We start from the raw sequence: 16621 nt of genomic DNA on the forward strand, positions 1-16621 counted from the left end.
ATATGGGTATACATAAGCAGTCCTACTGAAAGATTTTTAATGCTGGCTGATAGGGATGTCAAAACATGTGTCCATGTCAAAATGTGTGTCCAAGGACAGAAGTTTCTCTTATTTCAGGATCCTGAGTGCTCTCTCAGCACAAATCACTGAGGATTGGGTGCGAACTGTTGACCACTCACAGGTTGAGAGATACTTAGAGACACAGCCTTGTCATGGGAGCTACAGAAGCAGTAGCAAATAAACTCAGAACTCCCAAAGGACTCTTCACAGGATCTAAGATTGAACTTATCCCCAAACCAGAAGCCTATAAAGCTCAGACAAGACCCACACTGAATCTTTTAGTATTGTAGATAAAATGTATAAAATTCAATAAAAAATACCTTGTATGTTAAGGATAATGTTGTCATAATTTGTGTTTCTAACTTGTCTCAACTAAAGTCAACACAAGGATGAGAACAATGCTGGATTCAGGCATGGTGACATATGCCTGTGGTCTCTGCACCCTGGATGCCGAGGAAGGAGGATGACAAGTTTGAGAAAAGTGAACTAGTCTCTGTCTCAGCAAACTGAAACAACCCGAAATCAGATGGTTGAATTATTTTATGAGAATTTGATATCAGCCATACGAATATAATTAAATATTTCTTCATGAGATTTTGAAACAAATCAGAAGTAAATCAGGAAATCTGAGAGAGACGAAAAGAAAGATGTGAGGAAGTAATCAAGGTAAACAACTTAATTAAAGAAATTTCCAAACGAAAAAGAGTAGAGATGAAAGATCTTCTGCATGTGGATTGATGAGCACAAGAATAAGAGAGGGTGACAAGGGGGCTTATGTGTATGAATAAGGACAACAGAGAGAAAAAAGATGAAACAAAGTCTCAGGGATTTGCAGGAAAGACAAGGTCTATCATCTATACTACATAATTCTAAAGGAATCAGAAAAGAGAATAAAAGACTATTGGAGAATATGGTGGTCAAAAATAATTCTAAATTTGATGAAACAAACATATTCAGATATGATAATTCCCCATACCTCCAAAACATACCACCACAAAGGTATTTTTAAAAAACAAAAAGCCATATAGCTAAAAAGAGTAATATACTGATAATTATAGCTAGGGATATGAACACACTGTCTGACACCAACAGAATTGCCAGTGAAGATGTAAAGTTTCCTAATATAACACAGTCAGAGGACTGAAATAGTGGGATAAGCACAGCGGCATATGAAAAGAAATAAATTTCTATGGGACATTGTCTAGGTTTTATAACATATGTGGCTGGTGTAAACAATTTATAAAAATGAAAAGTAAAATGAGAATGCAAAAGAAATCCTGATTTTCTTCTCAGTTGTAACTCTTTTAGCCTTATCTGTCAGTACTATATCCCACACCCAGGATTTAGGAATTGTTATGCGTCTTCGGGTTTTTCAGTAAATCGTCTCTTCTTTGTGCTTTTTAAAATGCTTTCCACATCACTCAATATTCTGGCATGTTATATCCACATATCAGTCACTCTTTTGGTTTAATGCTTCTTGTGAGTAGGTAGGTGACAGTCCCATTCCACTCTGAAAAGCAGGACACCTGGTCAGTATCAGGTAAAGGGTTGTAATATGATGAAGCAAGTTGTTCATTTTAATAGTAAGAGAAGGCCATGAATCTCAGCATTGCTAGTGTGTGTGTTTGTGTGTGTGTGTGTGTGTGTGTGTATGTTGTGGTTACCTTCTATATCTATCAGTATCTTTAGCCCACTGCAATCTCATTTGTCATCCCTTCCCTAGCTTTGTCATTAAATATAGTCATTAAACATACAAACAGGACAGTTAGAGAACACTGTACATAGAAGAAAGGTAATATTTCTTGTTCAGATGCATCCAAGTGAAGACAGAAATAGGAAATCACTTTTATGTGACAGATTTATAGTGTAATATTCCCTTTTTCTCAAAAAATATTTCTGTGTAGTACAAACTTCTTGTCCATAAATGAGATCCCACTGTAATATTTCCTGTGGACATAAAGTTAGTGACTGATCAGACTGTCCTAACATTGGACGTGGAAGTGATGGGAGACTTAGGAGAATTCTCGTTGGTTGGATGCACTGCTAATGTGATGGGACACTGAAGCTTTTGGTATGGAGTGGGATGATTCTGAGTCTAGGCATGGTCTAGCACCTGAGCAGACTTAGCTGGCATCAAGGGAAGTACTAGTGGAGACCAGGAGAACCTTGTTGGTTGCTAGACCTCTAGAAATCAGAATGATGAGACGATGTACTGAACATTGTAAAAGGCAATTCCAGAGCTTCCAAGGAAGTGACATGCTATTTGGAGACATTATTCATGATTTATGCTGGAATAATGCCAGGGCAAATTGTGATGCTAAGAAAGTGACTTTATGGACAGGAATACTTCTAGATAAGGAAAAATTAAAACTAGATTCTCATGCCCAGAGTAGCGCCAGAAGGGATTCAGAAATGTGTATTTAAAATAATGATAAATAATAATGCTATTTTCAAACACATTTGACAGTAAAAATGGAATTAGTTGTTCTTTTAGGTTCTATCTGCAATGACACTTATAATGAGTTAAATGATTCTATGATTGGTGGTAGAGCTGTTGAAGGCGGGGTTAGTTGAAGAGATTAGGGCAGCAGGATATCACTTTTTAGAAGATTTAGCATTCAAATCCTTCTCATTCTCTTTTATGCTCTAGCCATGTGGTATATGATTTGCTCACCCGTGTGTTTCTAACCATGGTAAAGTCTGCTCACAAGCCACAAAACAGTGAATTACATTTGTCCTGGAACAACAACTACAAAACCATAATGTTTTACCTTAAATATTTGATTATGACAATGAAATTTTGCATATATATGTATATATAGATATACATATATATAAAATGGGCTCCCCACAAAAACAAAACAGTTTCAATAAGGGAAAAAGTCTATTTAAATAGTTAATACCCACATATTTCCCATATCAAGAGAAGGAAGGTGCATTCACCAGACAACTGCAAAGGAATCAGGTTGTCAATTGGATATAAGAATTATAAACATATAAAGGCCTAAGCCATAAGCCAGCACTTTAATATATAAAATGCATGTTGACAGAAAGTAATGAAGATAGTGGTAGAAATGTATTAGTAGCCCTAATTTGACACTTCTCCTATGCATAGATAATTTGGACAGAAAATCTGTAAGAAAACATGAAGCTGTAAGAAAACATGAAGCACAGGACAGCTTGACTTATAAGATACAAATAACATTCCATCTAACAGATATGCAAGATATTCATCAGTATGGCTATAGGATCAGGCCATTTCAGGCGCCATCTCCTCAGCTGCCCAAAAAAACTAGCTGGGGACATCACCCTGCACACCTGGGAACCCCTCTAGAGTCAAGTCTCTTGCCAACCCTAAAATGGATCCATTAATTAAGATATATACTTCCCTGCTCCCATATCCATCCTTCCTTTCTCACAACCATCACATTCTCCCAAGCTCTCCCCATCCTCCCCTTCTCACTTTTCTCTCCCCATCTCCCCTTACCCTCATCCCACGCCACCCCCAAGTTCCCAATTTTTGCTCGGCAATCTTGCCTACTTCCAATATCCAGGAGGACAACTATATGTTTTTCTTTGGGTTCATCATCTTATTTAGCTTCTCTAGGATCACGAATTATAGGCTCAATGTCCTTTATTTATGGCTAGAAACCAATTATGAGTGAGTACATCCCATGTTCATTTTTTTGGGTCTGGGTTACCTCACTCAGGGTAATGTTTTCTATTTTCATTCATTTAAAGAATATTTGTAAACCTTTAATTAGATGAGACAAAAGTAAATTGACTTAAATTCAAATAAATATAGTCATAAAGGAAAAATAAAGCAAGAGATGTATGACCAGAGAAACAGAAAGGATTATTAGAGAACACTTGAAGAATTAGAAGGCAAAATTTTATAATCCAACTATAACGGATAAATCTGTATAAAACATACCACATACAAAGAGATCGTAACTTTCCAAAACACAACAGTCAAATGGCTTCGCTGTGAATTTAACCTAATATTAAAGTGAGATCTACCTCTATCCTTCACAAATTTGTAAGAATTAAGTATGTATTACTTCCAAAATGATTTTATGAAAGGAGTATTATGAACAATACATGTCATATAATTAAATTGTAGAAAGAATAAAGTACAGTCCAATGTCCTGGACACAAATGCAACCAGTTCAATAGCATATTCCAAAGAGCTAAATATCATGTTCAAGTAGATATAATCACAAAGCTAAGTAAATAATTTTGTAGCATCCATTAATAAATGAAAATACAATCATAAATACACTAAATAGATACAGAAAAATATTTTTACAAAATTTAGTATCCCATCATAATTTTAAAGGATTATCTGGAGAAAATAGTACTGAAGAAATGCCTTTAAATGTAATAACGATTGAATGATCCAAGCACAAATAATGTAATAATATTTGCAAATAAATGATTATTATTTTAAAATTAGATTTTCAAGGTTATCCTTGGCTACACATAGAAATATTTTGTATTTATATAATTAATCAATAGCAAGAGAGTTCATAGAAGGAACTCTTTCAAGTCGTGGACTGGATCTCTGGCTGTCCAGTTTTCGTATCCTTTCCAGTATTGCTGCATTTGAATGCTGAGTGCCTCCAAATGTTCAAATCTGAAAGTTTGATCTCCAATTCCAGTCTGGGTTATATTGTGAATGGAAGGATTTCTGTGTCTTTCCTTTCTATTTCTACCAGTTTCTATGTGGCCATTAGACAACAGTGACATCAGTAAGGATAGGATGCCATTGCTTCCAGATCCTGTTGATGTCCCAGGACAAAAGTATGCATTATAACTAGCTACTAGTTTTCTGGTACGATTTTTTTGTATAATTTTTCACACATAGAAGTTGAGGTCAGCCTGAGTTAAGAAACACAGAAAAAAAAAAAAACAACAAAATACTGCATATTGTAACCAGCTTCCACCCAAGGTGGTGTGAAGAAGTCAGTCATAGTTTGCCCAGGGCATTACAAAGGTTGAATTACAGAAGGGGTATTTTGATTTGGTTAGGATCACATGTCTTGATTCTCTGGAACTTGAGAGCACAGTTTTTGCCTGATGTTGTGAAGAAATCCAGGTTTCCTAGAGGAGAAACAGCAATGTGAAGTAGTCACCAACATCTTCCCTGTCTGTCATTGGGCTGCCCAGCTTCCTATCTTCAGCGATATCCAGATAATACCAAGCATGGCTTCTCTGGAGCCAGTGCTGCCTTCACAGAGGCCCTGGCATTTATGATGTTAACCCCAATCAGATATCTCGGGGGATGTCACAAGCCTCTTAAGGAAAGAAAGTTAAAAACTGTTAAAATCCTGATTTAACAAAACAGTGGAACCTTCAACCCCCACAACACACACACACACACACACACATCTTCTACTGTCTCCAGCTGATGTTTTATTGATGTGGCAGCTGCATCCTAATTAGCAAAATTCTTCATTGTACATGTGCCCTGAGGCTCTTTGAGAAAAGACATGGTCTTAAAAGTCTACAGAGTAGACAAATAAGCAAATATTGCCTCAGACAACGTTTTCCCAAATGTACTTGTCATAGGCATTAATTACTGGGTGGTGATTTCACAGAGGCAAAGCAAGTAATCCGACTATTTGTCTCCCTGCTCAAGGTCAGAAATGCTCACACTGGGAAGTAAGAAAGGGCAACAAGAAGAAACTGGGGAAATTAATTAGCCTGTAATGAGTGAAGAATACAGAAACTTCAAAAATGCAAGTTTATTATATCTGTTTAATAGTAAACTCTAAGGTCATAGTTGGATGGGTGGGAGTTTGTTTTCATGTTTATCTCAAGTAGTGATGTGAGAAGCTCATGAAGAACCAAAAGTAGACAACAGAGTTTCCAAAATTATCCATTAGCTTTCAAGACCCCAGAGATAATCTGTATGGAAAAAGTAAAAGGCACGGTGGAGCCAATTGGCTGTGCCCAACATATCCTTGAGTGGAAAGTGCTTTTTCCTGAAGTCCTCAATCCTCTGACAGAGGAATGGAGTGAGTCCAAGCGCTATTGGATTTATTTACTTCCTTTTGTGTCGTGGGAATTTAGATAAAGAAAGCTGACATTAAACTTACCCAGGCCATTGCTTCAGGTCAGCAAACTTCTTCAGCAGACATGCTTATCATTTAGCAGAAGGAAAAAAATAAACAGTATTTCTGCATCCACTGCTTTGCTGGCTGGTTCTACATCAATTTGACCCAAGATAAGAGTCATTAAGAAAGAGACATTCTCAACTGACAAACAACCACCACCAGAAAGTCCTATGGGCAAAACTGTGGAGTATTTTCTTGATTGGTGGTTGATGAAAACCCAGCTCAATTAATATGTTTCCATCCCTGTGCTGGTGATCCAAGGTGTTATAAGAAATCAGGCTGAAAAAAACAGGAGGAGCAAGCTAGCCAGCAGCTCTCCACCATGGCCTCTGAATCAGCCCCTGACGCTATGTTCTTGCTTTCTGTGAGTTTCTGCTTCGACTTTCATCCATGATGGACCGTGCTATGTAACTGTAAGTGGAAATAAACAATTTCTTTCCCATGTTGCTTTGAGTTATGGTGTTTTGCTCCAACAACAGAAACAATAACTAAGGCATACACAATACTAGTTTGGCAAAGGGAGACTAATTGGAGCATATGAGAAGATGTGACTGGATCGATGATTTCAAACTTACCAAGTAAGCCTCTTTCAGGATCACCTAGCTATGTCTGACAATGATAATATTTGAATAATTCATATATAATTAAAAGCACAATCATGGTTCTAAGCATGAAAAAAGATGAAATTTTTAATAAACTCAGTGATATACTCCCAAATGCGTCATTGGGCAGGGAATATGAGTAAAGCCGACTGTGGAGAGGGATGCTATAGGCCTCACGTGTTTGGAGTCACATTTTAAGTTTGTTTAGTATGTATTGCAAAAGCATTTCATATTCATACAGTCTTTGTTTCCGGAGGAGCAAGAGCAGGTGCGATGAGATCCAGCTCACCACAATGAGAACTGGTCTGCATGGCTCTTTGTAGTTATGGAACGAAGAAACCACTTCTAGGAACTTAGAGGCCGAGGACAGTATTTCCAACCCATGTGGTAAGACCTCTAAGTTAATTTTCCAATGATATTCAGAGAAAGCCTTGGTACCCTTTTTTATAATTCAGACAAATTAAAAAATAAAGATTGATCAATTGTCCTTTCTCCCAAGAGCTATGACACAGCACCGGTAATGGGCTTGTGCAATCATACAATTTTTGTTCACAACATTGAAAGCACAGTGAAGTCAGCCTTTATCTTAGTTTGGCTAGGAGATAGGCATATTAGTTTGCCGTCTTAACACAAATTAAAATGGACACTGTTGAAGCCATTATACATCAGGAGAAGTCTTTCTATGCCAAAACAACTTGGCTGCAGATTTAACATTTTTTCAAATCTCTCAAAAATGCTGTCGCCAAGCCTGACAGGGACTTGTGCCTGAATTCAGTTTCATTTTGATCTTTGTCTCTTTATTCTTAAAATTGATAAATGACATCTTTATTGATAAAGAGGTTTGAAGATTTAAATGGATTTGTGGCTATAAAATTGCATAGAGAAAAATGTAGAAATGGAATAGGAATTGCTTTCACTATCTGTCTCATCAGAAGTGCTTATTTCTTGGTGGGTGGGTAAGTCATTTCCTAAGCACAACCGACCATCAGTGACAAAATTGTCAGCATATTCAAAAATTCCATTTTTGACCCTCCTCATTAGTAGTCCTGGGGTTGATACACCAACGAATGTGTCGTTTCAGATATTCAGACATGCTCTTCTTTGAGGTTTTTTTTTTTTTTATGTCCTTGTTAGCATAACCAAGGGATTAAGCAAAAACAGCAGGTGAGAGTGATTCTAGGACAAAGCCAGACTGAACCACAAGGCTTCGCTGTCATTCAGCGTCCCCTCCTACATTTCTTAGAGATCAAGAAGGTAGAGTCATTGAAGACCTGCTCCTGGACACGGTCAAACTTCTGATTGAACTTGAGTGTGTCAAAGGACGCTTTGAAGTCTGACTCTGAAGGGGAAAAGACTCAGGCCATTTGGTTGAGTGCAGCAAAATTAGAGTTTGCAAAGGGTCAGAAACAAAAGGGTCATTTTTAAAATAAGGTCAGAAATGAAAGGAAATAGATACCAAATAGCAACTCTGCCTATAAAGGTCTGAAATTGTTAGCTTTCAGCCAAGAAATAACCTCGTTTGAACTCCATTCCATAAGGAGTTCTATCACCACGCTTTGGGAAAATTCAGGAGAAAAAAAAATGTGTGATAAATTCAATTTACAAATCAGAAATAATAATTCAAATGAGAAGATAAAAGTCACTTATTTGAATGAGCCTACTACAACATGTAATCTAAATTTAAAAAAAAAAAAAGTATCTGGAAAATGTAAAGGAGTTTCCAAGACACTATGTCATCTGGTGTGGTTATTCTCTGCTTCTTGAAATCAAAGCTGTGCAATCTTGCTAGCCTGAGTCAAGGTTATGTGTCAAAATATGTCTTCCTTCTGATGTTTTAATTAACCTGTTACACCTAGGTAGCTGGCCACAAAGTACATTTCTAAAGCCCTATATTTTCCTCCTTGATTTTAGTCAACATTGGGATAAGACCAGACCTTAGTTCAATCACACCATTCTAGCCAAAAAGAACATGACAGATATGTAGATAATTATAATCCAGTCACATTTCCACAAATCCATGATTAACTATTCAAATATATAACAAGTGATTATATTCTAAGAGCAATTCAGCTAATTACATTGCATTAAAATTAGAAATAAATTAATTCTAAAAGCAAAGTATAGACTCAAGATTTCCATGTAACAGCTTGGGCATAAATATCTAATGCACATGAGATCTGAGATGGGGAGTGTTTGGCAAACATTCACTTGGGATTGAAATCAACAAATTATATGATAATTGCTTTTGTGAGGCTTGGTTCAAGAACTAGCAGAAATCGCACTTGAGAAGTGTAGGGCTCATTTTATTTCTGATCCTCTTGTCTTAAAAACTTAAGTCACTTGTCTGAAAATTTTTAAGTATGATATTTATATTTCTCTCTCCTGGCATAATTTCTTTCCCACTATTTTCATTTTATATTTATTTTTAGTTGATAAATAATTGAATGCACTCCTGGCATACAACATGATCTTTTGATATAGACGTACACTAGTGGATAAATTAAGCTAATTAGTGTATCCATTATCTCAGATGTTTATCACTTTTTGTATGAGAAATACCTCTTCTCTCAGCATTTTAAAATATCAAATACATTTTATTTTTTTAAGTTGATTCTGTCATTTTATTTAAAAATAGCAGCAAAAAGCAACTAATAAAATGAAATTCCCTTTATTTTTTTCTTATTTATTTATTTATTAAAGATTTCTGTCTCTTCCCCACCGCCGCCTCCCCTTTCCCTCCCCCTCCCCCAATCAAGTCCCCACCCTCGCCAGCCCAAAGAGCAATCAGGGTTCCCTGCCCTGTGGAAAGTCCAAGGACCACCCACCTCCATCCAGGTCTAGTAAGGTGAGCATCCACGAAACTGCCTAGGCTCCCATCAAATATCATATCTCAAGCTGGTTCAACTTTCCTACAGTTTGTTCCATGTCTCCCCAACTCCTGTCCACCATGCTTCCATTCAGTGATCATGTTATTTATGCTCATGTGTTTTATTCTTTTGGAATCCACAGAAAAGTGAGATGATGTGGTATTTCTTCTTTCTATACCTGACTTATTACACATAACATAATGTTCCCCAGGTTTATTCCTGGGTCTCTGATAAAATTTTATTTGAGCATATGTGTGTGTGTGTGTGTGTGTGTGTGAGAGAGAGAGAGAGAGAGAGAGAGAGAGAGAGAGAGAGAGAGAGAGAGAGAGGCAGATAGAGAAAGACAGAGATAGAGAGACATAGGGAGGTTGATTTTCATTTTACTCATTTCTAGTAGATGGGAATAGACATAGACTTTATATCCTGTCTTAGCTCTTAAACATAGTGCAGCAGTGAACATAGATAAAAACGTATCTCTGACATATTGATCTCAATTGTTTTGGAAATACACCCAGAGTTATTTGTTGAGTCATATTATACTTCTTATATTGAAAAGAAAACAGGCCATTAGGTATCACAATGGAATCAGGTCAGATGTGAGTTCAAGCAGATCTTTCTTGCGTTTTCCAGGATGAATTTAAAATGCAGTTTAACTCACTGTATAGCAACTTTTCTATAATGTCATGATTCATTTACTTGTTCTAAAGTTGTAGGTCAGGTCACGTTCTGCCTGGCCACCCTGTGATAGGCAGTGAAATCATAGGTTCCTCATGACCAGTATAATTTGGGCTGTTATGTAATTTACTATCCAGTGAAAGAGAGAAAGTTTAGAGCAGCAGGTCAAGAAGGTGAATACAGCTTAGGCCACAGAAAGGAAGACAATAATCATAGGCATAAAGGCTGAGGATTACAGGCTAAGTTAACATAGCTTTTGGAGATAAGAGTTAGAGGCAGAGAGGAGGCATAGAAGAGAAGAGGAGAAAGGGGGAGGGAGGAGAAGAAAGAGGAGAAGGAAAGGGAAGATAGGGGAGGGAAGAGGATGAAACTAAGAAAAAACTTCTATTATTTTAAAGAAATACTACGAACCTCTGAACTAAAAACAATTAAAAAACACTCTGAAGTGCTATGGACAAGGTTGTCATGCGCTTTTATATGTAAAAATCTCTCTTCACAATTGTAGGAGTATGTGGTAGTTTGAAAGTAACTGGCCCCAGAATCTCATAGAAGTGGCACTATTAGGAGGTATGGCTTTGTTAGTGTGTCACTATGGGGGTGGGTGTTGAGGTTTCTTGTACTCAAGATACTGCCCAGTGTCTTAGTCCATTCCTTTTGACTGCAAGACGTAGGATTCTCAGCGACTACTGAGGCACCATGCCTGCCTGTATGCTGCCGTGCTCCCCACCATGACGATAATGAACGGAACCTTTGAAAGTGTAAGTCACCACCTCAACTAAATGTATTCCTTTATAATAATTGTCTTGGGCATAGTGTCTCTTCATAGCAATAGAAACCCCAGCTAAATTGGAGTGGTTTAGATATTTAAACTTAAGAAACTATACTTAAAATATAGCATACTTGACTATAGTAAAGATGATAAAATAGCTTAAGTAAAACTAAAATAACCCAAAGTCTGACATCCCAAAGCCATCTCAACAGTTTTTAGCCTGTTTCATATTTCCTAATTTTTTGCTGCGGAATTACGAGAGCAACTTCCTTTAAATTTGTACCTTGGTCTGGCCGTTCACATCTTCAATGAGTTTGTATTATGTCAGAGGTTATAGTGGAAGATCGGAATGAGGAAATACCACCTTCTCATCACTTAACAGACTCTTTCTAAGTGCACAAAAGTAAAGTAGATGGATAATAGTGACCATCAGGCCGGGCGGTGGTGGCACATGCCTTTAATCCCAGCACTCGGGAGGCAGAGGCAGGCGAATCTCTATGAGTTCCAGGCCAGCCTGGAACCAAAAAGCTACGGAGAAACCCTGTCTCGAAAATATAAATAAATAAATAAATAAATAAATAAATAAATAAATAAATAAATAAAGAGTGACCATCAGAGTATTGGGTGTCCTTTCAGCTAGCATAGCACTATTGCTTTTATTTGCTTTTCTGTGTTTTTAATTTTCAAAATTTTCAACCAGTTCATATTATGATCTTAATTGCAGTCCCCACTTAAAAGGTAAAGTCTCATTTTTTTTTTTGTGGCAAGTATTGATGGTGAGGGTTTTGCTCTTGAGAGTCCTTTTTCCCTAGATTTTCTCTAAATTCTACCATTAAGGATCCAGAGTTACTCAACACATAGGTTCTGCCTGTTTGAGATAAAAGAAAAAAAAATGGAAGAGAAGACCAAAGAAGAGGAAAAAGAAGCAGTATCTATCACTGCATATTCAATTATTATTAATTGTTCATACATTACTGCTCAATTAAAATATTTACTTTTTCTACAGTTGTAAAAAACCACTCATTTTTAAATTAATTTTAGCTGTGTCTGTCTGTATTTTCCATAATTTCTCCTGTGTGGCATGGACTTGTTCCCTGAATATTTAAAGTATAATATAACACAGACACACACACACACACACACACACACACACACACACACACACACACAGAGAGAAAACAAAACAAAAGCAGTTCTCCAACGATAGGATTTGCTTCTGGTTATCTTTAAACAAACTTGGCCCATGATCATTCTAATTACACAGAATGATCAAAGGAGGTAAATCAGAATGCAAAGAAATGTAGAGAGAGAAGAAAAATTAGATGGACATACAAGAAGCAAACTAATGGTACAAGGCATTTAACAAAGTCTGGAAGCCAATGTCTTAGCATCTAAGATATATTTGAATACATATTTATTTTGTAATTTAAAATGTTCAACGTTTTAAAATACAGGATGATATATTGAATGATTAATGCTATCACCCAACAATTTTTCTGTTTTCTTTCCTTTATTATGTTTTGCAAGACTAAAATAAAAACTCAAGTGATATGAGGAAATAATGGTGGTAACAGTGTGGGGAGAGTAAGAGCATAGTAAAGTATTCCCTCAATTCAGAGTTTAGGCTTAGTTACAACACACATGCATTCTCTCTCTCTCTCTCTCTCTCTCTCTCTCTCTCTCTCTCCCTCCCCCCCCCCTCTCTCTCTCTCTCTCTCTCTCTCTCTCTCTCTCTCTCTCTCACACACACACACACAAATCTATACTTTAAAATTATTTTATAAGTTGAAGACTCTTGTTTATACAAACAAAACACAAACTTCTTTGATTCAATGTGAACACCACAGACTTAGAGCTGTCATTCTACATAGATCTGCTCTCTACACACCACACATACGACATGGGAGCAGCCCGAGGAGAGGAAACAAGGGGAGAGAATGGCAGCAAATATGAGCCCAAAACACAGACATGTGTGAATAACTATGTCATGATGTCACCATTTTGTACTAATCAAAAATAATACAATATAAAAGAAATTTAGATGTGAAACCTCAGACAGCAGAAAATTTCACAAACAAGAATGAAATTTCTTTGTCTAGAACTTTGGCAAACCATTCTGAAAATTGAAAGGTTATCTGGAAAGTATTTCAACAAAGGAAGAATAAGAGTCCCATTGCTTCCTCTGAATCTCAGAACAAGCATCGTGGTATTTACCAAGTACACTTTCTACTGTGTTCATAGGAAAATACCTTACAGTAAGAAATGTTTTTAAGTACTATTTTTATCTTTGTTCTTTGCCTGTCTGGATTCAGCCAGACTGAGATAACTTCCAAGCTGTGCTTGGTCCAGGCAAGTCTGTGTGAATGAGTTGATATTACTGTACAGCTCCTCAGTTTCCTGGCATGCACTACTATACTGTAAATGTTTTTTGGGTACTTTGGCATAAAATTTTTTAAAAAGCATTCAACCTCAACCTTAGTGACTGTATTTGTGCTGTGAGAAAATGACTGTGCATGATTTAAATTTATATGCAGATCCTGAGGGCCAGGGAAGTTTGGCAACAGGAAGAGCTTACAGCTGTGGCACTGGAGACAGCAGATCTGGTGACAGAGTGTTGGCTGTTAGGAAGCAGAGAGGGGCTCTTGCAGAAAAATGGGCAAACCTATCCAGTAAATTCCACATAAGGTAAACTTATCGTCAAGGCTCCACCTCCTAAAGCTCCACAAACTCTCCAAACAACAACACCAGCTTGGGATTAGGTGTTCAAACTCAGCTATCTCCTTATTTATCTATATGTCTATTATGTCTCAATGAATTACATATAACACATCTAAATAGATATCTGTCACATATATGTATATATCTACATGTTTACCATATATCTATCTATCCACCTACCTATCTATCATCAATGCATCTATACCTATCATTTGTTATATTACTAATCCTATTGTTTACTATTTCATCTGCTTTTTCTCCATCATATCAAACACAGGTTTATGGTGTTTAATATGTATTAAACTCTCTCACTCCGATTTTGCACCACAGAGGTTGATCTATCTTTACATATTTATTTTAAACTAACCATTTTTTGTAAGATCATTGTCCCAGATTTATTTTATCTTTCCAGAATTGCTTCAACTGACCCTAATTTTACTTAGAACAAAATTTACTTTCACATTTGTTTATTTGATGTAAAAGCCCCTGACATAGTCATAATGACCCCTGCTTCAATGCATTTTTACCCCACTTCTTCCTCACTCTATAGGGGATGAAATGGACTTATTGACTCAATTCTAATAACTGTACTAGTAGATACAAGTTTATCAGCATTATCATTAAACTACCTTATCATATTCATGATCCTATCCTTTGTATAATTTAAATTTCTCTCTCCTTCTTACATGTTATACTAAATATCACTGTAGTTCCTATGTCCCATCTTAAAAGGCATCAGATATAACATATACAAGAGAAGTCTTGCTGATATGCAGGCCCACCTCTTTAAAATCCTAACCCTATACAAATCATATGAAACCCAGAAATAAGCCTAAATTTATACCTAATTTACAAAATGTCTGGAAAATACCCTTTTAAAATTTCAATCACAAAACATAAAGAAAACCGAGATGTCACTAGACATTGATGTAGATACGGTTCATGGTGTAATGGGCATTATCTGTCAGTCTTGACAGGAGTCTGGGTTACTAAAAGGCTACTGTTAGAAAAATAAACCAGGGCGGGCATGGATTTCTGTATTTACTAATTTTTTTATTGCACCTGCATTCATATGCATATATGAATGTATGGAAACTACCTCTATTTTATTTGCAATTCATAAGCCCAGAAGTATCTCAAAATAAGAAGTTAGGAAATCCAAGAGAGAAGAGCAGAATATGTGGGAAGTTATATTTCTCCAGGGATTTTCACTGAGGGGTTGCTGGGCTCAGATTGAGAAATAGGCTCAGCATTTGCTAGGTGATCCTATAGAGAAAGAAAAAAAATCAGCAAGTCTTTTGGCAATTTAAAGAAATAGTTATCATGGAAATTGTTAGTATGGTTGACATTTTCCAGGAAGATATTTTCTAACTACTAATTGATGTAGAAACCTGCAGATTGTGTGAGAAATACAGACTAAAGATTTTAGATCAGTGGTTTTCAAGCTTACTAATGCCATGACCCTTTAATACAGTTCCTCATGTTGTGGTGATGCCCCCAAAATAAAATTATTATCACTGCTATGTCTTAATGGTAATTTTGTTACCGTTATGAGTCATAATTGTCTTAAGTAGAGTTTCAATTACTGTGAAGAAATACCATGACCACAACTGTCATAAAGCAAAACATTCCAGTGGGGTAGCTTACATTTTCCGAGATTTAGTTTGTTGTCATCATGGTGCGACATGGTGGCATGCAGGCAGATATGGTGCCTGAGAAGGAGCCGAATTCTGCATCTTGATCCACAGGCACAAGGAAGTTGTTTGAGATACTGAGAATGGCTTGAGCATATATGAGATCTCAAAGCCCACCCCAAGAGCAACACTCTTCCTCCAACAAGGCCATACCTACTTCACCAAAGCTACCTGTTCTAAGAAAGCCACTCCTGATGAGCTGATGTGGGTCAATCACATTTAAAAAGTACCATAAAAATTTAAATATCTTCAGAGATGGGGGTTATAACCCAACAGTTGAGAACCACTGTGTTAGAGTAATTAGAAGAGGAAGAGACTTGAAATTAGGAAAACTAGTCAGTCTCATCAAGAAACTATAGAGAGGACTGGACATATAGCTCAGCAGTTAAGGAAGTTTGCTGTTTTCTCTGAGGACCTGAGTTCAGTTCCCAGCACCCATGGTTTCCAACCACATTTCACACTGACTCTAGGGTATCAAACACTCTCAGTGGGGAATACATTCATATGTACTCCACGTACACACACACAAACAGATACAAATAATGTGATTCATAAGCCATACAGAAGGAAAAGTGAATTTACATATGATCATAGAGTAGCTGGAAATTTTCAAGCCCAACGAAGAGAATCAATCCCCAGACGTAAGGGGTTCAGAAGTCACAAATGAGGCCTATATCACATCTCTTGCTTTTCTTTCCCATCGTTTCTTTGACATTAGAACACGGAATTTCCATATGACTCTCAACATGAATCAGTTTGCAAACTGAAAATATAAAAGATGTCATACCCAGAATAAGACAATAACAGGAGACATAACCTCAGTCACCTTCATCAGAACTGATAGAAATCAAATGTTACCCTGGGTTTTAAAAATAATCACAGTAGGAATGTATAGGAGGCATGCTACTTCTTTTGTAGTTCCTGCAGTTAGGTAAAAGAGGAACTTTTATCTAAGAGGTGTATCTGCTTCTGTAGTTAAATATTTGCTACATTTTTATTTTAAAAAATAGTTATATATTTTTTTAAATATAATTTTTTATTGAAAAAAAAAGATTTCCGCCTCCTCCCCGCCTCCCATTTCCCTCCCCGTCTCCCTTTTCCCCCCTCCTCCCTCTCC

This window comes from Alexandromys fortis, unplaced genomic scaffold, assembly GCF_014885135.2.
Source record: "Alexandromys fortis isolate MF-2015 unplaced genomic scaffold, M_Fortis_MF-2015_v1.1 scaffold_2_1_26212458, whole genome shotgun sequence".
NCBI lineage: Eukaryota > Metazoa > Chordata > Mammalia > Rodentia > Cricetidae > Alexandromys > Alexandromys fortis.